This window comes from Mauremys reevesii, linkage group 2 (assembly GCF_016161935.1).
Source record: "Mauremys reevesii isolate NIE-2019 linkage group 2, ASM1616193v1, whole genome shotgun sequence".
In the NCBI taxonomy this organism is placed as follows: Eukaryota; Metazoa; Chordata; order Testudines; family Geoemydidae; genus Mauremys; species Mauremys reevesii.
Genome location: NC_052624.1, coordinates 53,999,352 through 54,025,172, shown reverse-complemented (window position 1 = coordinate 54,025,172; position 25,821 = coordinate 53,999,352). Strand labels below are relative to the sequence as shown.

At 40.7% G+C, this 25,821-nt stretch overlaps 1 protein-coding gene across 2 annotated transcripts in view; it reads left to right on the top strand.

Moving 5' to 3' along the window:
- DGKB (diacylglycerol kinase beta) overlaps window positions 1-25,821 on the top strand; it is a 474,599-nt gene that overhangs the window by 216,411 nt on the left and 232,367 nt on the right. The window lies entirely within an intron of this gene.

Genomic DNA, 25,821 nt, shown 5'->3' with positions numbered 1-25,821 from the left:
ATACAGTCTCTTCCCCTTTTTTAGCACAGGGGATCTGTGTTCCATTTCTGTGAGGGCAGAGGCTCTGCTAGCTACCAGGCCTCTTCCCAGAAGCTCAACAGCTGGCTCCCTTCCTATGGCTCCCCACTACTGCGGAGCAGGGCTACTCCAGCCCAAAGCAGCTCCTTGGCCCCTTCCACCCTGGTGTGGTCTTTATCCACCCCATCACAGGGATAGAAGAGAATGTTAAGTATGTAAGCAGGTTATGCTATTCATGTTTAATTTTGCTATCTCATATAAATGTGACAAAAGGGATGTTAAGATAAACAGCTTCCCAATTAAGGGTGATATAGTGTGATTATGTATAGGAACTTAGAACTCTACTTTCAGGAAATGCTTGATGAGAGAGAATAGCACATGTGGAGGAAGAAAACAAGCCTGAATGCTGCACTGTCTTGGCTTTCTCTCTTTTCATGCCCGAACACTGAATGCATACCATTTTCATAGGAGACAGCAGAAAAGATCCCAGCAACTCAGGCTGGCTCTGCACCCTTCTCCTCTCTTCCCTCTTGTGAAAAGTGGGTGAGCTCCTCCTCTCTCCTCCTTTAATCCTTCAACATCAGGCCTGGGAAGGAGTAGAAGGGGCCACTTCTGGAGTTTCTCTGCCCCAGGCTTGGGGCTGGGGGTTGAAGAGCCCCTGGAAATGGCCTCCTCCAGGGCTGGGGCTGGGGATAGTGAAAACACTGCTACGGCAATGGGAGAGCTTCTCCTGTTGGCATAGCTACCGCCTCTCATGGAGGTGGAGTAACTATATTGACCAGGGGGGGAGGTGCTCTCCTGTTGACATATGCTGTCTACACCAAGGGTTAGGTTGGTATAACTGCGTTGCTCAGGGGTGTGTCTTTTACACTCCCCGAGTGACATATTAGTATAGACTTGGCCTAAAGAGCTCTAAAGGAGCGGAGCTGTGTGGCACGGCAAGGAACAGATGGGTGGCGGTGGGCAGGGGGTGCAGAATTGATGTGAGGATGGATGGGCAAAGTTGCTGTGGGGCTGGGGACCCACAAATTAATTGATGGGGATCTGAAGGGGCACAGTATCAGTATGGGTGGGGGGTTATCATTAATTGATATGGGGTTGGGAGATGGGCAGATGTAAGACTGGTGGGGTGTCATTGAAATAATTAGTTGGCATTTTGGGACTTTGGGGAAGCTGGAAGCCTCACACCAATAGGCAGCATGTCATACAGATTTTTGTAATTCGATCTCACTCAGGTCTTCTACCAAGAACTCCTGAGCGAGGACCAAAATCACCTTATTCTGTAAATTTGGGATAGTTGACAACACTATAACTACCCCACACGTGCTGGGGATGAGCAAGGGGAGTTCAGAAATCAGAAGACAGATCAGAAACACCTCATCATCTTTTAAAAAACAAAAATCTCATGATTTTTGGGGTCTGACTCAAGATCTTTCAACTCTTGGAGTAGATATTTCTGCTTCCTCAAGGGTGTGTAGCAGTGGGAACACTAAGAACTCTTGGTGACACCCCTGTTTGGAACAAGGATCACCATACCCATCTCAAACACGCAAGTGATTCCTGAATGAGTATCCTTCAGCAATATCCAGTTTTGTTGGACCATCAAAGGGAATTTTGCATTCACTGATATCTTATATTTATTATGCAAACAATCTGAAGTTGTAGAAGTGGGTAAGTATACAAATAGGGCTTTCTTAGAGTAACATAAATGACAGGAGCCTAATCAAGAATAAATTCAATGTATGCCCCAGAATCCATTTGTGTAGCTCCAATTTACTTCAGTTGTAGCTGCTCGTACACCATTATTTTATTTTGCATTTATGTATAATGCTACTGTAGGAAATGGTGCTAAGATTTGTGCTAAGATTAGACTCTTACAGTGGGATTTCCAAAAGCACACTTAGCACAGTGGCAACTATAATTTAATTGCAGGGCCAGCTACCTTCCTTTCACACAGCGTATATTGAGGTCCAAACGGAACCTTGTGACAGTGCAAAAATGTTTATTAAGTGCTACCCTTCTGATTTGGTGACATTGTAAACACACTTAGCACCAGTGTAAAGACGGGTGCAGAAGATTGGTAAATTTGTGACTTTATCTCCAGATGTAGAACTATTGGTCCATGTGCAAATGGCAATGCAAGTACTGCAACCAAAGTGAGTAAGATTTCTTTGCTAATACCAATAGATACTCAGCCCTAATGCCAAAACAGTGCTTGTGCTAGCAGAGCACCTTAGCCCCATTCTGTTTTCACAACATGCAATATTGATTTCTTAACAACTATTAATCATCCTAGTACATTCTAATTTGGATAGTTTTCAACTAAAAAAAATCTGCATTGCAAGTATATATGAGTAAGGCAGTGAGAAGATTCAAAAATATCTGGAAATATTCTCCAGGTTCCATGAGAAACAACTCAGTATTACATGCTGTTAAAAAAAAAACAACCAGTCATCATAATGAGTGGAAGCCTCATTCATATTAGTACTGTTGATGAACTGAAATCAGTATGTGTTTTCTGCCAAACTGTCAGAAGGTAGAAAAGGTTCACAACAAAGACAAGTGTATTTTTACGATACATAATATATTACCAACCAAATGCACTATCAAATAGATATTTGCACAGTCATAATTTAATATCCCTCAGCTTTAGCAAGTCACTAACAGCCTCTTATTCCACCAATGTACAAAAAAAATATGACTGCTTACTTCTTATAATCATAAATTTGAAGTTATGGTTCTAGCTCCCCATCACTATCCCCTAAGTTGTCAGCATCCTCTTCCATTACATTTTCTTAATTCTTTTCAGCAGAAGCGGAGGAAAATCTCAGTTAAAACAACTTGGGTGCATATTTTACTCTTGTTCTATAGGCAGACTTCCTGCTTACATCTATGGGACATTTATGTAGAGACAGGATTTTTAATCAAAGGGCTAATACAGATTTTAGTCAATAACCGCAGAGTCTAAATATGATAGTCATCTAGCTGACAGTAATGATCTCATAGTGTACTGTTCAATCTTGTACTCCACCTACCTTTTTCAGACTATACTAATTTCTACAAACTACTATATTATCATTTATTATAATCAGGTACAGTATTATTTTTAGGTTTGTCTTGACATGGGTTCATGGAAAATAGATCCTGTCAAACAATTGTGTTACATATTACAAGTTTGGTTGATAAAGGTAATAGTGTTGATGTAATATACTTAGCCATCTGTAAGGTTTTTGTTTTGGTACTTCACAACATTTTGATGAAAAAAGTAGAACTATATAAAATTAACGTGGCACACGTTAAATGGATTAAAAGCTGGGTAACTGAAAGGTCTCAACATGTAACTATAAACAGGGAATTTCATCGAGTGGGAGTGTTTCTAGTGTGGTCCAGAAGGGATCAGTTCTTGGCCTACACTATTTAATATTTTTTATCAATGACTTGGAAGAAAGCATAAAATCATCACTGAAAGTTTGCAAATCACACAAAAATTGTGGGAGTGGCAAATAATGAAGAGGACAGGTCATTGACTGAGCGCGATCTGGATCGCTTGTTCAGATGGGTGGAAACAGTTTGCACTCTACATTTACACTTAGCTATGTTATACATCTAGGAACAAATAAATACTAGGCAATACTTATTAGGCAATGGAGAACTCTATCATGGGAAGCAGCGTCTGAAAAAGATTTCCAGGGGGGTGGAGAATAATCAGCTGACCATGATCTCCCTGTGCAACACTGTCTCCTAAAGGGCTAATACAATCTGTGAATTCATTAACATGAGAATCTTGAGCAGGAGTTAGAGAGGTTTTCTTGCCTTTATATTTGACACTAGTGTGACTGATGCTGAAATACTGCGTCCAATTTTGGTGTTCATAATTCAAGAAGGATGTTGATAAATTGGAGAGGGTTCAGAAAAGAGCCATGGGAATGATTAAAGGATTAGAAAACCTGCCTTGTAGTGGTAGACTCCAGGAGCTTAATCCTTTTAGTTTAAGAAAGGGAAGATTAAAGGGTGACTTGATTAGAGTCTATAAGTATCTATATAGGGAACAATATTTGATAGTGGTCTCTTGAGTTTAGCAGAGAAAGGTCTAACACAATCCAATGGCTTGAAGTTGAAGTTAGACAAATTCAGTTTGGAAATAAGGTGTAAATATTTAACAGTGAGGGTAATGAACCATTGGAACAATTTACCAAAGGTTGAGGTGGATTCTCCATCACTGGCAAATTTTATATCAAGATTGGATGTTTTTTCTAAAAGATATGCTCTAGGAATTATTTTAGAAAAATTCTGTAGCCTGTGTTATACAGGCAGTCATGCCAGATTATCACAAATGGTATCCTCTGGCCTGAGAATCTATGAATCAATTAATCTACAAAATAACTAGGAGGCTGAAAAGACTGTTTCTTATGGTGATAAAAGGGACTCTTGTTAGGAGTAGTGGATAACCTCTGTACCAATTAAACAATTCAGCAAAGCACTGAAGTATGTGCTTAAATTCATCCCAGTTGAACAAAGCTCTTAACTTTGGATGTGGGTTAATCCTAATTCAGCAAAGTATTTAAGCGTGTGCTGAAATCCCATTGATGTCAGTAGGATTTAAGCACATTCTTAACATTAAGTGTGACCTTAAATCCCATTGACGACTGTGAGATTCATGCACGTTCTTAATTTAAAGCCAGTACTTAAGTGCTTTGCTGAATTGGGATGAACGTAAACATGTACTTTGGTGCTTGCTGAATCAGGGCCAAAATGTGTACCGGTTGCTAATAGAATGCTATGATATTTTGCATTATTTCTCTATCAGAAAGAAGATTACACTACAAAATAAACAACATCATCCCTTTGATACAAGGCACTTCAGATTTTAAAAAAAAAAGCTAAATTAGAAAAAGAAAAGTTCATCTACGAACAAATGTGATTTTTTAAATAAAAAGTGCCGTATTAGTAAAGGATAAATCATATGATACACCTCAATCCTGCAGCCTAATCTTCATGAACCCTTTCACCCATACAGAGTCTTGTTGATGGCGGTGGGGCTCTGACGTGGTGCAAGAGTCCATTCATATAGATCCTGTGGTAGGGTAGAGCCTTGAAATGATTGCCTCAAATACACAGTTAGTGTTAGTCTGATCTTTAACTGGCTTGTTTAATTTGACCATTAAAATGACTAACTCATTTAACAAATTTCACTTGTTTGTTTCGTTGAATTCTCCTTACTCCACTTTGATTAGCTGTAGTGAAAAAGCCAATGTACATTTTCCCCCACAAAAAATAGGTTTTTTGACCAAAGCAAAAAAAAAAAAATCCCAACAAGAAAAGAACAGAAACTGAATTCCTTTGGTAGACATTTTTAGTTTTTTGTTATTTTTTTTTGTTATAAATATGTTAGGTTTTGTTACACAACAAAAATAAATGAACTATAAAGGCTCTTTAATATGTCCCCACCCAAAAAAGTGTTGTTGTTTTTTGGAAACTCAAAAAACGTAGTAAATTCTGGAGATTTTTTTTTCAAAATTTCCCACACAAAAGAATTGGCATTTTTTAGTCGGCTTTACTTTTTACATATGGAACTGCAGAACATTATAGCAGATAGGGATGGTAAAGACCTTTTAGACTGTCAGTCCATCATTTTGTAAATCAGGATGATTCCCCACAGCACATTTTCTAGTGTTTTGTACAGTTTATTATACAAAAAAATACCAAACAGTTGTACTTCTACAATTTCCATTGCTTATTTTTCCTGCTGGCAGGATATTCTTCCACAAAATCTGCCAATTTTTTCCACCTTTTAGTTACATACCATTGGTCCTACATAAATCTCTATCACAGTCAGTAATTCCTCTTCCCACTATCCCAAAGTACTGTGTGTGCTTGCAGGTACACATTGCAATTACCTGAAAAGTATTGTAGGTTTGTACTGTGAGGGCTAACTGGACCTGTGTGTGTCTATAATGCCTATTGTTTCCCTTCATGCTAGCACTGAAGTGGATTGAATAACAGAAGATATAGATATATATAGATATATATACAACAAGGAGTCCTTGTGGCACCTTAGAGACTAACAAATTTATTTGGGCATAAGCTTTCGTGGGCTATAACCCACTTCATCAGATGCATTTATGTCCAAATAAATTTGTTAGTCTCTAAGGTGCCACAAGGACTCCTCGTTGTTTTTGCTGATACAGACCAACATGGATACCACTCTGAAACCTATAACCAGAAATGATGTAGCTAAAGAACAAGTCAACATCCCTTCACATTTTGATACTTCAGTGCATTGAAAACTGTTTTGTAGTGGTTTAACAGACAAGAAGAAAGTGATGCAGTGCACCACATTGAAACTTATGTACCATGTTTACCTGAATTTTGAGATGTTAAATTTTAGGAATTTTTCTATTTCATGAACTCCTCAATCCTGAATTAGTTTAAAAAACTCTCCCTAACCCCAATTTTTCCCTTGGTATTCTAAATAAATGATCAATATTTGCTTACAAGTAGATTAATATATTGGTGAGCAGTTTGAGCAAAAAAAGGAAGTCTCTTCTTTTCAGATTTAAGAGTAATTTATGCAATTTTTATAATTGATTGCTCATTTCTGTCATATAAAATCATTCTCACATTCCACAGGCAAAGACAAGAAGATGAGTTGTTTCCTATAATCAGTAAAAACTATAAGTAGAACTCTTGGAAAAGTATGCAGCATATTCCTAAATCCTTGTCTTTAACTTTTCAAGAATTTTGAAAATACAATTTATAGTATTGTTCTGAGGTTATTTATATTACATTTAATGATTGAGACAGTTAATTGCATTAAATTAAATGTAGAGAGATGTTGTGAATAGAAGTACAGAAAATTATACCTAAGCTTTACTATTGATTTTTACATCTAACTTTAATTTAGCTGATAGAAAGTTTGAAACTTGCAAAGTCCTTTTGTATTATGCAGGGTTGGGTTTTTTGTTTTTGTTTTTTTGTTTTGTATTTTTAAAGCTAGATGTTACAAAACAATTTAGCCAGCAATTACAGTGTCACAAGTGACAATGATAAATGAGAGTGAATGGCTAAAGACATTAATCTCTAAAAAGATTAGAACACATCCTTAGGTAAATGCAACTAAATCAGCTATGTAGTGCATAATTAACTTACATATATATTAATCTAAGTACAATATTACTCTTTATATATTGTGACAGACCCAGACCAGTGGGGTACAGTAGTCTGGTAGAAGGCAAATATACTGGCAAATATACTGGCCACTGGATTAATAGTTTTCTGTTCCCTGAGTGACCAGAGCAGGGGCTGTGCTACAGCAATCAGGAACCTTCTAGAACCAATTAAGACAGGCAAGCTAATTAAGACAGGCAAGCCAATTAAGAACATACTAGAATCAATTATGGCAGGCAGACTAATCAAGACATCTAGTTTAAAAAGGCCCTCCCACCAGTTAGTGGAGGGCATGCAAGGAGCGAGAAGGCGTGCTGCTGGAGGAGTGAGGAGTACAAGCGTGATAAGGCGTCAGGAGGAACATCCTGCTGTGAGGATAAAGAAGGTGCTCGGAGGAGGCCATGGGGAAGTAGCCAAGGAGTTGCAGCTGTCACACAGCTGATACACGAGACATTGTAGACAGCTGCTATCCACAGGGCCCTGGGCTGGAACCTGGTGTAGAGGGTGGGCCCGGGTTCCCCCCCATCTCCCCAACTCCTAATCGGACACAGGAGGAGTTGACCTGGTCTGTGAGAAACACCGGAAGGGAAGGTCTAATTTGGAAAGGGATCTGGCCTGTTCCCGACCCACTAGGTGGGACAACAGAGACTGCGGAGATTGTCTCCATTTCCCCCATGCTGGTCAGTGATGAGGTTAGCTGAGTGAATGGCAGATTTCAGCCTCTTGCAGGAGCGGCCAAACTGAGGGCTGCCGTGAACCTCTGAGGTGAGCAAATCCACCAAAAAGAGCAGGACCCATCAAGGCAGAGGAGGAACTTTGTCACAATATGTAAGGTATTGTTATCTCCATGTGAAATTTGTAATGTACTAAGTAAAGATTAACAGTGTATCATAGTTCTTCATTCATATTATTATAAAGTGTGATGTATGTTCCTCTTGTTAATGTTATTCTTAGTAATTCTTGAAGGAAATGTGAAGTGTGTCCTTCCATATATGACATGTGTGGTTTTTTTTTCATATATATAAAAAGAAAAGTGTGTGGAATTGTATCAAACAGGTGACTTTGCATCTTCCTCTAGTCCTTAGGCTGATTTCATAATTCCTCTTGTTAGTAATGGCATGAATTCTGTGAGTCCAAAAGAAAGATAAAGTGAAGGGTCAACAATAACATATATCAAGATCAGGAATATTGTGGGTAAGCAGGGGGTTTGGTGTTGAGTCTCACTGAGCTGTAGGTAAGAAGAGGCTCAGATAATAGAGAAAATGGCCTTGAAGAAGGAGGCAGAGATTGTGGGAGAAAATATGAGTGGAAATGGAGGTGAAGTAGAGAAACTAAGGCCAAGGCAACATCTTTATAGAAAAGAGCCTGGTGTTCAGAAAGTGAGCTAGTCATGATGAAGTAGAAGATGAGAAACAGAACTGAAAGAGACAGACTGGCCAGAAAAAAAGAGAGAGAGAGAGAGAAGCTTGAGATTTTGCATATAGAGGAAGGGGTCAAAAAGACAGACAGAGAGCTCTGAGATCTGAAATGGGCATGACTGGGGCCTCAAAAAAAAAAAGATATAGGTGAGAACAGCATCTAAAACAGAACTTTGGGAATGGTGGATGGGTTTGCAACAAATAGAGAGAGACAGACAAACAAACATGGGAACGAGGAAACAGAGAAAAGTTATTCAGGAAAGAGAGAGAGAAAGATTTAGCCCCCGGAGATTTTTTATATGTGAGGATTTTTTCACAGGGCTGCCCGGGGGGGGGGGGGGCAAGTGGGGCAATTTGCCCCGGGCCCCGGGCTCTGCAGGGTCCCCCAAAAGAACAGCTGAGGCTCCCGCCTCCACCCCTCTCCTGGAGCCTTAGTGCATCAAGCGGTGTCCTCAGACAGTGCCGCAGCGTGGCTCCGGCGGGGCCCCTGAGCCCCGCACCCTCAGAGCCGCGTGGTGAGGGGGCGGGGCTGCGAGCTCCAGGCTGAGCTCAGCTCCCTCCGCTTGGCCTGGAGCTCACAGCCCTGCCCCCTCCCCACGGGCTGTGAGCAGGGCGGAGCTCAGGCTCCGTCGGAGACATGCTGCTGCTGTTCAGCGGCGCACTGAGGCTCCGGGTGAGGAGGGAGCCGGGGGTAAGAGGCTGGGGCCAGGGGGGTTGGCTAAGGGGCAGGGAGTCTCACGGACAGTCAGGGCACAGGGAGGGGGCAGGGAATGGGGGGGTTGGATTGTGGGCGTTCTGGGGGGGGTCTGTCAGGACTCAGCGGGGGGGGTGGATAGGAGTTGGGGCAGAGCAGGGAGCAGGGGTGGGGTCTCAGGGTGGTGGTGGTGGTGGTGTCTCTGTGGGATGGCGAATGGACACGGAACAGGATGGGTCAGGGATTCTGAGGGGAGCGGGCAGTCGGGGGGGGCAGGAAGTGGGTGGGGGTCGGATAGGGGGCAGGGCCAGGCTGTTTGGGAGGCACAGCCTTCCCTACCCTAAAGCTCATTCAGCAGTTTGAGGCTTGCAGAAGAGCCAAGCTGTTAGCTTTTCCATTAGGGCTACCATCCCTTTCACTTCTCAAATGCCAAATTATAGTCTATATAATTTCAGTGCCATAGGGAGATTCATGTCAGGGGAGGGTAGCTTCATTTAAAATTAGCCACTGTGGGGAGGGATCACATGAGAAGAGCAACCCTACCAAGGGAGACCCCCCCCTCCCCTGCATTCCCTGAGGCTTCAGAGGGGTTAATTCAGTGGTTCTCAAACTTTTGTCCTGGTGACCCTTTCACATAGCAAACCTCTGAGTGCGACCCCACCTCCCTTATAAATTGAAAACACTTTTTAATATATTTAACACTATTATAAATGCTGGAGGCAAAGCGGGGTTTGAGGTGGAGGCTGACAGCTCACGACCCCCAGTAATAACCTCGTGACCCCCTGAGGGGTCCTGACCTCCAGTTTGAGAACCCCTGGATTAATTTAATTTTAGCACCCTGTGTCCATTCACATGCATGTGCTATTTTGAGCATTTCAGTTTTGACAACATAGGCTCATCCCAGATTCTGGAACAAGCTCAAATGCTCAGTTCGTGGAGTATGTACATAGTCTATACTAAAGACAAACCCACAGTAACCGTCTCCAGTTTGTGACGGACCACATGGAGCCAGTCTCTAGGAAACAGATAAATGCATGGAGATTAAGTCCATTAATGGCTATTAGCCAGGATGGGTAAGGAATGATGTCCCTAGCCTCTATTTGTCAGAGGATGGAGATGGATGGCAGGAGCGAGATCACTTGATCATTACCTGATAGGTTCACTCCCTCTGGGGCACTTGGCATTGGCCATTGTCAGTAGACAGGATACTGGGCAGGATGGCCTTTGGTTTGACCCAGTATGGCTGTTCTTATGTTCTAACCTAAATGAACCCAAAGTTATGGAGACAGATATGAGTCAAGGAAGCCAGCAGAGTATCAGAAACCTGGAAAAATCTCTGCTTGGATGGGCTCAGGTGTTTGGTTACAAGCTGAGGTGGTTCAAAAGGTTTGGATTTTTTTTTAAGCATAATTTTTTTATTGTTTCTTTAAACAATCAAACACAGCAAGCAGCAAATATTTGGCCACACGCTTCTGAAACCTCAAACCATGTTCAGGTTTTGGCAGACTAATTTCAGCTTTTCAATTAAAAAAACCACAACAAATTTTGAAGGAAAGCAGACATTGTCCGTGATTTTTTTCTGCTTTTTAAAAACCCCTAGTTTTCGATCCAGAAAATGTTTTGATGGAAAATATTTATCCAACCCTTTTAATGAGCTTTAGTGCCTTTTAGCACTAGCTGATGCTGAGAACCAGTAATACCTTGTAAAGAAGTTTTCTCAAAACTGGGTTTGTGCCGAAATGCGGAAGGTTTATTTTTCCCAGAGGCGCCCGTGGGGGGGAGCAAGTGGGGCTATTTGCCATGGGCCCCGCAAGGGCCCCCAGGAGAATATAGTATTGCAATTTTTTTATAGAAGGGGCCCCCAAAATATCTTTGCCCCAGGCCCTCTGAATTCTCTGGGCGGCCCTGTTTTTTCATGTCACAAAATGTATAATATATACTGTTTTATACGTATGTCAGGGTTCCTTCCCCACTCCGAACTCTAGGGTACAGATGTGGGGACCCGCATGAAAGCCCCCTAAGCTTATTTACCAGCTTAGGTTTACAGTAAGCTGCCACCACCCAGTGTGTTCCAAATCTTAGGGGAGAGCCACTTGGAACTCTGCCTTCCCCAAATATTTCCCAAGTCCCTAACCCACCCCTTTCCTGGGCAGATTTGAGACTAATTCCTCCCCTCTCCCCCAAGTCTTTACACCCCTTTTCCTGGGTAGGCTTGAGAGTATACCCTCACCAATTAGTCCTGGTGAACAAAGACCCAAAATCCTTGGATCTTAAAACAATGAAAAATCAATCAGGTTCTTAGAAGAAGAATTTTAATTAAAGCAAAAGGTAAAAAATCATCTCTGTAAAATCAGGATGGAAAAACTTTACAGGGTAATCCGATTCAAAGAGTCCAGAGGAACCCCCTTCAGCCTTAGGTTCAAAGTTACAGCAAACGGGGGTAAACACTCTAGCAAAAGGAACATTTACAAGTTGAGAAAACAAAGATAACTCTTACACGCCTTGCCTGGCTGTTACTTACAAGTTTATAATATGAGAGATTTGTTCAGAAAGATTTGGAGAGCATGGATTGATGTCTGGTCCCTCTTAGTCCCAAGAGCGAACAACCCCCAAAACAACAAGCACACAAACAAAAGCCTTCCCCCTACCAAGATTTGAAAGTATCTTGTCCCCTTATTGGTCCTTTGGGGCAAGTATCAGCCAGGTTACCTGAGCTTCTTAACCCTTTACAGGTAAAATGATTTTGTTGTGCCTAGCCAGGAGGGATTTTATAGTATTGTACACAGAGGGTTGTTACCCTTCCCTTTAGAATTATGACAACATATTATTGATTTTTTAATACTACTTGGGGAGAGTGGGGATAAGCATACCCTATTGTCTTAAAATCTCCAAGGGCCTAGAATTTGTTGACATTTGCATTATTTACATGGCTAAGGAGTTCACATTCTAACTGAAGCTCCAGTGGTACAAAAATATGTTTCATATCTCCAGATCTGCATGTTTTCTACATTTTTTTATGGCGAAATCCCAAAAGGAACATGATTTAACTAAAAGTGGGCAGATTTAGCCAAGAAACAGTTAGTCGTATGCTACCATCTGAACCAGGTGGATCTAGTGGCAAATTACTGAACATAATTTATTCCAGGCCCTTGTTGGAACAATTTGTGCTCAGGAGACTCTGCAGACTTGTAGTCATTAGAGAGCTGCCTTGCTGTATGTGATTTTACAGCTCCTTTAGTTAAACTAGAAATCCACATGCAAAATTTAGCACATCCTTTGTATTTGTGACAATTCCTGGAGGACTTAAGGTCCATAAAACCAATAATGGGTTACAATTATAGATAGATATATAGATATAGCTATGATTCTAATTGTGACAAAGATGGATTATTTTTAATGTTATATTAAATAAAACTTTCCCTCCCCCTAGCTGTCTGTATGTTCAAAACCTACGCTTTTTTGTTATGACAAAATTAGGACGTACACTTAAAATTTAGGTATTAATCATCATCATGTGACATGCCTTTCACATCACTCAGGATTATGCCGCATGCACAAAAGTGCTGCCGCTTCTAATGCAAAATGCTTTGGTTCATAGTAGTCGAATATATTGTAATTCTATGCTTTGTATACATTACCACTATATGGCATAAGAGAAATATGAGGAGAGATATATTTCTTTCTCACACATATTCTCTCTTGACTCTTAAAGTTTCAGCCAAAGATTACTCAAATTAATGTAACACTAATCTCAATTGTTATGCTAAACAATGTTACATTGACTTAAAAAAATCTAGAGACCATTTTTAAAAGGATAGCTGGAATGAGGTGCATAATAGAGTCAAAAGAAGGTAAATATAGGCCAATCTCTGAATATTATAATAATAATATAAATAGGTTGAGCACTGTATATTTGCCAGGCACCATAAGAGTATGATATCATGAAATATGTTTTATGGATGCTCCCTAGAAAAGTTTGAGCTGAGTTTTGTGGTTGAATCCCTCTAATATATCTGAAGAATATAGCATATCCTCCCATAAAATTACAACACTTCTTGGGTGCAGAATGAATTTTAATCAGTTAAGGAAAGGTCATACTCTGTTTATGCATCTGAGCATCCCCCACCACTGTTACTACCAACGCCATGTGTGTGGAGAGGACAGGACAGTGGGCAGGACCAATTGATCAAGACATGCAAGAGAATGAAGACACAGACCCAAGGGTGGAATCAAGGCAGCAGGCTCAAACTTTATTAACTTTAATCACACTAAAAGTGGGAGACCCTCCCCTGTAATGTATATATTAATTGGCTTCAGTGTGAGGTTAACTGGCCTTACGCCATATAACGACAACAAATAAAAGCTGGCATCCTTAACTAAATCTCCCTATCTAACCGAAGAAAGGATTCAGCCCTAAGGTTGAATCCTCCTAATTTCCCCCACAAGAGGGGCTGAGGGTGTAGATTAGCAATGCCTCAGACAGTGAAAGATGTAAGATCTCCCTGTGCTCCACAAGCTAATGGGGTCCATGCCAGCCAACACCTGGGTCTTGTGCTCAGGTTTACCCCAGGAACTGGCCATCTAAAACTTCTTTCTATCACTGCCACAAGTTGCAATACTTATTATTCAATGTATATTACCCCTTTCTAACATGTATTTATCATTACTATCCCTTATCCTCATCATCCTAACCAACCAGGCCTCTGAGAGGAAAGAAAAAAAAATCCACCAGGCATCTTGTCAATCTTAGCTAGAGGGAAAACCTCATTCCTGGTCAGACCCAAAGCAAGCCTTGAAGCCCAGCTCTGATGCCCACAGCAGCATTTGGGCACCTAATGCCGGCCCAGGAGAGTTTTAACTGATGGAGAGGAGTCAGAGGGAGCTTGTCAGCTCCCTCTCCTCCTGTGAACCAACTTAATATGTGGCTGAAGGGGATGGAGACTCTCCCCTTCAGCCTTTCTTCCACCCACAGGCAAGCTCCATGTGAGTTTAGGCAGGAAGTGGAAGTGGTACAGGCTCCCAGAACACCAAAGGCACATCCTCCCATCTAAGAGAGCCCATCTACTTGCAGGACCAGTAGAGCTCCTCCACCTCTGCTAAGATGGGTAGGAGCGAGGTGGGAAGCATCCTCACCTAATAAATCACAATGTGTAGGGAATCTTCAGACAAATTAATATACTCTGCGTAATGCTCACAATGGTGACACATAAGCATGAGTACCAACCTTAGGGCAGAGTGTTAAAAACCAGACATAAAACCCTAATTTGTTGTGAGCTCAGATTTCAGCAACCAACTACCCCAAGTAAGAACTCCTCAGGCACTTTAAAAGCCGTCACATGGAGTCCCTGTGGGTACTCTAGTCTGTCTTGCCACCCACATGAGCGTGTCTTTGTGGTACCCTAAGAATCACAGCAATATTCAGATTACTGCTGATCCGAAAGGACCAGTCACTTACCCCAGGTCAGGTGCACTTTTGGTCTCACACCAAAGACAATAACAACACTTATAGTTTACTATAGAATTGGCTACATGAAGATTTTATAAATAGGAAAAGGAAATTAGAGTTATTTACAGGATTAAGACAAGCAAACAGACACACAAATGAGTTAGTCCTGGGTTTCAAAAGGTAATATAGACTTCTATAATCAGCAAGTGGCATATGACCTTTAGGATTAACCCATGGTAAGCAGCTGGGGGATCTCTTGCTTAAGCCTAGAAACACCTTGTCCCCCCAGAATCCAAGTAACATAGAGATCCTTAGTTCCTTTGGTTTGAGGTTTCTATCCTTTTTCCTTCCATGTGCTCTGAACTGCAAACTCAGCTAATGGGAAGAGCCCACTTGCATGAGTTATTTTCACGGGGAGGAGAGCAGAACAACAGTAAGAAGTCTTTAGTCATTTTGTTGATGGTTTCTCAATTCAGCTGTAGGGAGTTTCCAGTTGTGAGATCCACCCAACACCCATCTAGTATTCATTAGTCTCCTCTTTCAGGAGGGGCACAACAATTTCTGTAGAAGAGCAGCTCTGTGTGGTAATTAATGTCCCTCTCCTATATGGTGATTCATACAGTCACAGAGGCTCACAATACAACTGCTCAATTATTGCATTACAATATGGAACACGGATATTACAAGTAAGATTCATGCAGGCAGCAACTCACAAACATTTGATAGAGTCCAAACAGTAAACGCTTTCTTATAATTCTAGTACCCATTTTATCAATATTAACCCACACCTGAGAGGCACAGATTCCAGCTATATACGTTAGTGTTCGGTTGAGATAATGGTGACCTTGACATGAGCTGGCAGCTGCTCTGCCAGCATCAGACCCTGCTGTAACCCATGATTCCTATCTGTTGGTCGGGTAACAATATAAAATTTCTCCTTAGACTTAGAAATTATTCCTGCTCCCACTGTATCAATGGGAGTTTTACTATTGATTTTACAGGTAAAAGAATCATTACTTTTCTATTCTGTCATTTTTGCAGTTTTAAATAAAAATGTTATGAGAGAGAGCAAGAAATACCACAAGTGTTTTAAATGTTTGAAAGTAATAAGTAATTTTAAACCTCTAAGGGCAGAGGGGAAGAGAGTATTTCCAAGACAAGTTTCGTAGGTCCAAGTGATTATGGTATATGTTCAAAAAGTAGCTTTCTCAGATTCCAGTTATGTATCTTTGAAGAATGTGCACTAAGTTTTTGAAGGGGAAAAAATAAACTTAACAATGGGGGTCTAATGAGAAAAATAATTTTCTGAAAGCAACTGTGATCATTTTTGAAGTTATTAGATTAATAAGTACAGCCTTCGTCAAATGACATTTCCCAGCTTAGGAGGGTTATTGACATTTTGATATGAGACAGAGAGACCTTTAATGAGATCTCAATCAAAGGTAATGTTTAGATAATGATACATGAATTCACAAATGCTAGTCAAATAAAATGCTGTAGTCCATTTTGGCCTCTGCCTTATAGGAAACTGCACAGGTTACCAGATGAACAAAATCAGTGAATGTCTACTAGTAACCTCTCACTTTACTGTCTAATTATGTGTGGCTAATTGTATGAGATAATGTTTGAAGCTGAGTCTTACAATGCAACTTAATCCATCACACAGACAAATACCATGGAAGAGAAACATACCACTTCAGATATTAAAAATTGCTACTCATGTTGAATGTACATTATTTTCAGTGTTTGATTCTATGGTAGTGGTCCCTACGTTCCTCCCCCATGCAAAAAGTGTGTTGGGAATGTAGAATCATAGTCAGATCCTCGTCTATGACTCAAGTGCACAGAACACAAGGCAGTGTGTGTGGTGGGTGCTTAAAGCTCACATTTGGAGATATCTGATTTGCTGTTCTGTCCAGGGCAGTCCCCCACATGCTATGCTAGAGCAATGAGGGCTACTATGTCTTACAGTAGGTTGCAAAGGGTTAGGGTTAGGGAACCACAAATTCATCTGCCCTTTCCTCTGACCACACCTTCAGCAGAAAGTAAGATAGGCAAACGAGTCCCTGTTTCAGCTCTGTTTTACCAGAAGATCACCCTTATGCTGCAGTGATCCTCCTTGGGCTGCAAGCTTGTTTTAGGGCCAGATTTACATTGGGGAGGTAATACAAAACTGACTCACTACTCTAGAGGACCTGGCCTCCTGGTGCCATGGGCACCCTAGAGCTGCATCATGGGTAAGGTGATCAAGTGGAAGGATTATGTGACAATGGGAAACAGGTTTGGATTCCTTATCTGTTCATTTTTAGACACTGTAGTGTTTAGGGGGTTTTAAATAATAATTATACATAGATCTTACTCATCCATAGGTCTCAAAGCCCTTTACACAGGAAAGAAAGATCAGTATACCCATTTTACTGAGAGTTTAAGTGACTTTCTCAAGGCCATCCAGCGAACCAGTGTAAGAGCTGGGAATAGAACCCAAGTTTTCTATGTCCTAGTTCAGTGCTTTGTCTAGTAGACAATACTGGATCCCCTTTCAAGGGGTAGGATTCTTCCAATATTTGTAAAATGGTATTAATAAGCTTTACCTTCCTTTGCAAAACACTTTGAACTCTTTGAGATTAAAAGCTCTATATCAGAGCCAAATATTATGTGGTGGTGTTCTTTTGCTTCTATGTGTATAGACCTGCTGTACCAAGCATCTAATTAAAACCTTCCTTTGTTACCAGTGTGTGGGTTTTATCTTTTATACAGCTCCATAGTATATATCTTCGTAATTCCTCTTCTTTTCCCTGGCTGTACACCCCTTCCAAAGAAAAGGCAAAAATAATACTACAAAAGACACTTCTCACCAAGTGCCTCAAAAGAAGTTTGGGGTTTCTAGGCTAAGCCATTTTGGAGAGAGGGTGAGGAGAAAATGTAATAAGTGAACTGTAGGTAAAATTTGAGAACACCATGGCCAAAATTTTCCTAACTGCACTCTCAGCTTTTTTATTTCTTTTTTTATGGAGATGCTGAGTGCCTGTAATTCCCAATGATTTCAGGCAATTTAGATTTATGTGCTGACTTTAGACACCCACATTTGAAAAGTTTGTCCCTTAGCTTTAAACCCCCCATTTCTCACTTTTACTAAACTTTTAAGGAAAAATTCTGTGTGACAAGGAACATTTCAGGGAGGTCATTTTCTTTTTTGTGGAAGTTATGGATGAGGTTTTAAAACTAGGCTTACAGTGAGAAGTGAGATTAATTTGTAAGCATGGAGCAGCAGTTTTACTCCTGACAATTTTAACTATGGAGGACCAATTTTCAGTGACACGTTGATAACATGGAGAATAATTTGGCTAATGATTTGGAGCCCTGGTGAAAATGATTGCATAACGATAGCTACCTTACCTTGATTCATTTTGTAATTGATTAAATGTATGCACCTCATGCCTCTCAATTCAGAGTTACATTCATGCTACTAGTTATCCCTTTAAAAGAAAGAAAAATAAAAACCTGCACTCATGAATAATAAAAATAAATCTCTTTCCCACTCCCACAGCAAGAGGTTATAAGTGCTACCACCTGGCATCTTACTGAAAGATCATAATAAGCATCTTTTCTTACAATATTTCAGTGAGATGGTACATGGGAAGAATTAGTAAATTTCCACTCTTAGAGCCAAATTAGAGGCTTACTCCTTAGGCAGGCAGAAATCAATGGGAGATTTGCCAGAGCAAGGCTTAGAGGGTTGCTTTTTAAAATACAATTTACAAACCTCCCCTTTCTTTTCTTTTCTTTTCTTTTCTTTTCTTTTCTTTTCTTTTCACTGCTCCCTGTCAGTGTTTGCTTTATTTTTGTTTGTTTGGAAAATGAATGGCTGCTCAAATGCACATTTAAAATCCATGAGTGCAACCTCTCCCTCTTATTCTGTCTGTTTCCCTATTTTGTCTACTCCTTCATTTGCTCATTCTCTCTATTTCCTTCCTCTTCATTTCATATCCTACTTTCATTTTGACCTCACCTTCACTTCTCTCTCTCTCTCCCTCTCCTTTTTAACTCTCCTTTGCTTAGTATTTCACGTTTGGTTGGTCTATGCACAGAAGTTGTACCTATGTAACTAAATCATTTTCTAAATTGATTTAACTAAATCAGGTCCGCTGCTTCATATGGACACTCGGCTCAGTTTCAAAGTGGCTAAAATAGTTTTTAGCATAAACAAATTAAGCTAAATCAATTTTAGCCACTCTTAAACCTCTTTAAAAGTGCCCACACAAGCAAGGTGTACTAATTTTAATTAAACCAATTTAGTTAAATCAGTGCAATTTATATATGTAGACGACACTTTAACCTCCTTCTTCCTTTAACTGCCCTATTCTTCCTCTCCATGTCCTACACAGTATCTCTCTCATTTTCACACTAATCCAGTGCATTGTCAACCAAGCTGTTTCTGGATTGTACTCTGGAAGCTGCTTCTACAGTCCGTTTTTTGGTGGGTGAATTCTTATCTGTTTGTTATGATTGTTTATCCCAAATGGATAGAACTATATTCAAATTTGCTATGAGTTAGCAAGGGTGGCTGTATGGTAGGATTACAGGCACATTCAATTGGAGTTTAAGTATCTTCTGTGGCTTGCTTAAGAAGTGTCCCATTAGATGGAATATGTAAAGCTGTGACCTCTGTTCATATCTTCACACAGCACTATTATTTTGTCCCAGAATTGAGGTGCAAAGTGCATTTTTGGAGAGTGATGCAATCATTAGTTAGTTTACACCCCAGTCTTTCTCAAAACTAGCAGTGCTTGCTTATCACCCAGCAGTGGGAATCTGTGTGAGCCCATTCTCGGAGAATAAGAAAAGATTGCTTAACAAATAACATGTTTTTTCAGTGGATTCCCTCCACAAATCCACACCACCTTCCCCTCTTCTTTGCAGCAAGAACAAATTTTATCACTGTAAGGAACAGAATTCTCTGTTTTAATATTGCCAAATGCAATTGCATAAATCTAGGAACAAAGAATGTAAATTATACTTACAGGACTGAGGCCTGTATCCCCCAAAGAAGTGACTCTGGAAAAGACTTGGGGACCATGATGGATGACCATCTGAATACAAGCTCTCAGACTACTGCTGCTGTTTTTAAGAAGACTGCTGTGATCCATGGATTTACAAACGGGAATATTGAGTAGGTGTTGGAATACTGTGGCCAGTTCTGGTGTCCACATTTAAAAAAGGATGTTGAAAAATTGGAAATGGTTCAGAAAAGAGCTACAGGAATGCTTCAAGGTCTGGTAAACCTGTTTTACGGTGAGAGACTTCAGTATCTCAATCTAATTAGTTTATTGGATCTAGACTGTTCTCAGTGGTACCAGATGACAGAACAAGGAGTAATGGTCTCAAGTTGCAGAGGGGGAGGTTTAGGTTGGACATTAGGAAAAACTTTTTCACTAGTAGGGTGGTGAAGAACTGGAATGGGTTACCTAAGGAGGTGGTGGAATCTCCTTCCTTAGAGGTTTTTAAGGTCAGGCTTGACAAAGCCCTGGCTGGGATGATTTAGTTGGGTTTGGTCCTGCTTTGAGCAGGGGGTTGGACTAGATGACCTCCTGAGGTCCCTTCCAACCCTGAGATTCTGTGATTCTATGATTCTATGATTGAAGAGAACGTAAAGAAGTGACATAATCAGCCTATAAGTAGCTACTCAGGGAGAAGATTTCTGATAGTGGACATGACGCTGACAGACCAGGTTCCAGCTCGTGTCTAGGTCACTGGTCCTCGCTGAACACTAGAAATTCATAGCTGGAAACCAGTCTGGCTCGCCTGTGTGTTAGTATTTTTTAAATAGATATTAGTGCTATAAGAATGTGTTTAGTGTTTAGATTTTATTAAGTGCTTGTAGGTGCATGCATTAATCTTACTTATAATATCTGTATCCCATGTTATAAGGTTATATTTAAGTGTTTATTCTGAGACTATAAAAGTGTTTGCTAAAGCAGTAACACCCCACAGTCTGGGGAGAAGCATTACCAAGGGTGAAATACTAGTTTACCGCAAGAAATGGCATCTCCTCCCCAACAAAAGAAGGCCTATAAACACCAGACAAGTGATTGTGGAACACCAGTGGGCAAAAGATTTTGCTGATTGCTTACCCCACACCCATGAAGAGGGTATGTGCACAAGCCCTCATCCCATCACAGCTTAAACACCGGGAGAAGGGCATAAAAATCCCTGTCAGTGTGGATTTGTTATCACTGTGCTGCTTGGAATTTGGAGAAGGCAATATTTTTAAGCATAAACAAGGGATCCCCAAGCTGCTTGGCTTGGATTAGCCCTAAAGGAGATATAGATCTTGCATATTATAGCAGTTATTATTACCTTTTGGAACCTAAGACTGTATCTTATTTGTGTGTTCGTGTACTTGCTTTAACCTTGTAAATGACTCTTATGTCTTTTTTTTTTAATTGATAAATCTTTAGTTAGTATTATAGGATTTGGTACAAGCATTGTCTTTGGTTTGAGATCTAAGATACAATTGACCCAGGGTAAGTGACTCTGAATTTGGGACTGGCAGTAACCTGAATATTTTTGTGATTTGTGGTATAAGGGACTATCTGTCATAAAGGGAAGCTTACCTGGGTGGCAAGAGAGACCAGACTTTGAATCATACAATATCAGGGTTGGAAGGGACCTCAGGAGATCATCTAGTCCAACCCCCTGCTCAAAGCAGGACCAGTTCCCAACTAAATCATCCCAGCCAGGGCTTCGTCAAGCCTGACCTTAAAAACCTCTAAGGAAGGAGATTCCACCACCTCCCTAGGTAACCCATTCCAGTGCTTCACCACCCTCCTATTGAAAAAGTTTTTCCTAATATCCAACCTAAACCTCCTCCACTGCAACTTGAGACCATTACTCCTTGTTCTGTCATCTGGTACCACTGAGAACAGTCTAGATCCATCCTCTTTGGAACCCCATTTCAGGTAGTTGAAAGCAGCTATCAAATCCCCCCCCCTCCTTCTCTTCTGCAGACTAAACAATCCCAGTTTCCTCAGCCTCTCTTCATAAGTCATGTGCTCCAGCCCCCTAATCATTTTTGTTGCCCTCTGCTGGACTTTTTCCAATTTTTCCACATCCTTCTTGTAATGTGGGGCCCAAAACTGGACACAGTATTCCAGATGAGGCCTCACCAATGTCGAATAGAGTGGAATGATCACGTCCCTCAATATGCTGGCAATGCCCCTACTTCTACAGCCCAAGGGGACTGTCTGTGACTCCATGTTAAGGGTGTTGTAGTGCTTTAGGAGTTCACACTTGTTACTTGGTTGGTGAAATCTAGTTATAGAACATACAGCCAGTTTGGGATTTGTGCCCCGTTCCTTGAGAGCCTGCCATAAGGTTGGCACTCATTTCGAAGCTACTCTGGACAGCTTGACGTTGGTGTAATATTAGCGGGATTTACATACCACAGGTCAGTGGGATGTATAGATCATAACCCAACACTGTTAAAAGTTTAAAAGTGATACTGAGAGTTTTAAAGATTAGTCACAATGAGTTAATCATAGTCATACGAGAGTCTTGACACAACAGACCTTAAACATTTATGCAAGGAGAGGGGAATATCCTTTAAAAGGAAAACCACAGATCAAGAACGGAGAGCTTTGCTCATAAATGTTGACCAGGCATCTGAACACCCTACTGCCCAGCTGACAGAGACCACTGCAGTCCAGGAAGAATGTGAGCATGAATGAGAGTGAGAACATGAGACTGATGGCAGAACTTCAGATCAGAGAGACCAAAGAAATTGAGGAGGCAGAGGAAAGAGCCACCAAAGATGCATGGAAAGACTAGAAGCTGAGGAGAGGGCACACCAGAATCAGAAGCTCATACATTGCAGCAAAAAGTACTGGAGTACCAAAAGGAATTTCTCCAGCCAGTGAGTACCTCCCCTTCCCCACAATACAAGGGAGTGGGAGAAGGGCTGCCCAATTTATAAAGAGACTGTATAGAAGGAGTCCTGTCCACCTTCGAGAGAGTGTGTGGGATCCACAAGATCCTAGAGCAGTGGTTCCCAAACTTGTTCCATGCCACTTCCAGCAGCTCCCAGTGGCCCGGAGCAGCAAACTGCGGCCACTGGGAGCCGCGATCGGCCGAACCTGTGGACGCGGCAGGTACACAAACTGGCTCGGCCCACCAGGGGCTTTCCCTGCGCAAGCGCAGAACAAGTTTGCGAACCACTGTCCTAGAGGATAAATGTATGCTTATCCTCTTGACCTGATTAACTGGTAATGCTCTGGTGTATAATAAATTTAAAGAAAATGTATTGGAAAGGTTTAGGATTACCCAGGCGTGCTATCAATTGACTTATAGAAATCTTAAAATGTTTGACAGTATCGCACATGTTGAATATGTTCATAAAATGTCATTTTATGAGAAAATGGATAATGGGGTCTGAAGGTGATTAAGAGAACTGTTTGATCTGATGGCCCAGTAGCAATTGTTATGGGTAGTTACAGATGAGGTGAAGGCCCAAAATCCTCCACCATTTTGGGAGCTGCAGAAATTACTGATGAATATGTTGAGTCAAGGGCTTATGGAAGGCACAAATCTCAGGAGAATTCCCCTGTCACTCAGATTAAAAGGGAGGAGGGGGCTGTAAATAAACCTAACTCCAACTTTGATTAAAACCCCTTGGGTGCTGAGGTTTTAAAAAACCCTTCTCTAAGGGAAGGCAGGTAGTGTGCCATCACTAGGGGGTGCCCAGCCAATAGCTCTTTAAAATGAAACACTGGCATATTAAGATCCACTGGCTGCATGTTGAAGCTAGACAAATTCACATGGAAAATATGGCACAAATATTAACTGTGAAGGTAATTAACCACTGGGACAAATTACCTAGGGATATGGTAAATTCTCTGGTACTTCAAATCTTTAAATCAAGATTGGATACCTTTCTAAAATAGATGCTGTAGTTTAGCTAGAAGTTATAGGCCTGATGTAGGAATCAAATAGTGACATTTTATGGCCTGTATTATAATCATCTGACCTCCTGCATAATGGTCCCTTATAGCCTTAAAATCTACTGATGCCATCTTAGTTTCAATAAAGTCAATGGGAGCTTTGTCGATTATTTTAATTGAGTCAGGTTTTCCTCCTCTGAAGCTTTGAGAGGGGAAAAGAAATGAGGTGGTTGGGAGTCATGCACATTTATAGCCTTTCATGGTTGTATGGCTCATGGCTTCACTTTACTGCTAGTAAAAGATTCCAGACTTATGGCCAGATGCATGTGCATCCCAAAGGGGGAGTGGTCCTCTGGAAGCAATACAGCTGAAGAATATCAGTTACTTGTTAAGTAACACTTCCTTCACATACATAAAATGATGAGATCCAGTTTTATCTGCAACCGTTTGCCCTTAGGAGGAGGAGATTTTATGAAAATTAAATTGTGGGAAAAGTGCATTATGAAAGTCTTCCATTTCTTACAAAGCTAAAACATACAGAAGTTTGATATTTAAAACAGCAGACCAATTTGATTTGAACCCCATTATGGGCTTCTGCATTGCATGGTTCTTATATGTGCAATGAATGATTGAAGCAGGTACACTTTAAACAAAAAAACCCTTTAATTAAAACAACATATTCCTCTTCAAATGTCTTCTTTTAGTCACATTATCTCTTCTGAGTTCTTTCCTCTCTTTTTAGTTCTTTTCCCCCTTTCTATTTGTACTCTTTGGAAGTAATTGGAGTTTAGGCATGTGTTATGTAGAGCTTAATTTAAGATACTGCAAGAATGCTGGCTTTAAATGTATCTGGTGAATCAAATGGCATTTTAGAAGGAGGGGCTGAAGGCAAGAATAATTTTTTAAGTTCAGAGAAAAAGAATACATTGAAAATGTTGCAGAAAAAAGAGCATGTACATATGTGGAATTCAATTAGAAACAACATGGAAGAATTGTAAGCAGGTCTGCCTCACCCTTGGCTCACTGCTCGCACTGTGTGGATCCTTTCATTTGTGCACCATATCTCTTTAACTATATTTGAAGTTAAACAGCATGTGTTTTTTCTTTTTTCTCTTCATATTGCCTCTTTTCTGTCAAACAGAATGACAGCTTCTACAATTCCCTTGTTTCACAGAATATGAATATTCCAATGACTGTTTTGATGGCTATGCTCATTGAGTTTTAACATATCTTTTTATTAATAGTCCTGTTCTGTTAATTTACGGTCTGCTACTATGAAGTACTGATTCTCTTAAATACTTACTCTGTGTGTGTGTGTGTGTATGTGTATATATATATAAATTTAGCTTTTTTTGGTTGGTTGATTTTCTAACATAAAACACAAGGGAGATATCACAGATTTGGTTATTTGTGTATTAGAAGTGGTTTGGGCACAACATAATCTCCAAGTTTGTCTACCTAAAGACCACACTGGTAACTTGCTGGGAGACCTGGGCTGCACTTAATTTGCATAAAATTAATTAGAATGGAGTCACTCTCATACTTAACATGAAATTGCTGCTGGGGAGATGCTATGTTCCAACATGTGTAATGCAGCCTGGCTGTTCAAATCAAGCTGGGGCATTCATACTGGGACATGTAGTGCCTGATTCCCCATTGATTTTTACCTTTTGTAGTCATCACATCTGTGCAAACTAGTGTAAATCTCACTTGGTAACATTTTATGACCACTTTCCACAGGTGTAAAAGATGACTATATGGGGCAACAGGCAAGAGAGAATCAACACCATGGTCACTGCAGCTTCCACATCTGGATATAAGAAATATTGTGGGCCATGTTACAGAGCAATGTGGGTCACACTTTGTCTATTCTTGTTCTATACATATAGGCATTCAAAGATATTTGTACTTGTATTACTGGAGTAATCTAAATGTGCTAGGAAAGCCCTTGCTATGGAGAACATACAATCTAAAGTGACAAAACCACACTTTTAAGTGGGAGGTGCACTTTTATGCGGATGGGGAGGGGGGCGGAATTTGGCTGGCTAGTCAAATGAAGGGAACAGTGCTTTATGGCTGAGGGACAGGAGGGAGATGAAAACTGCTGCAAAAGGGTCAGCATAGTCGCTGATTCATCCCCTG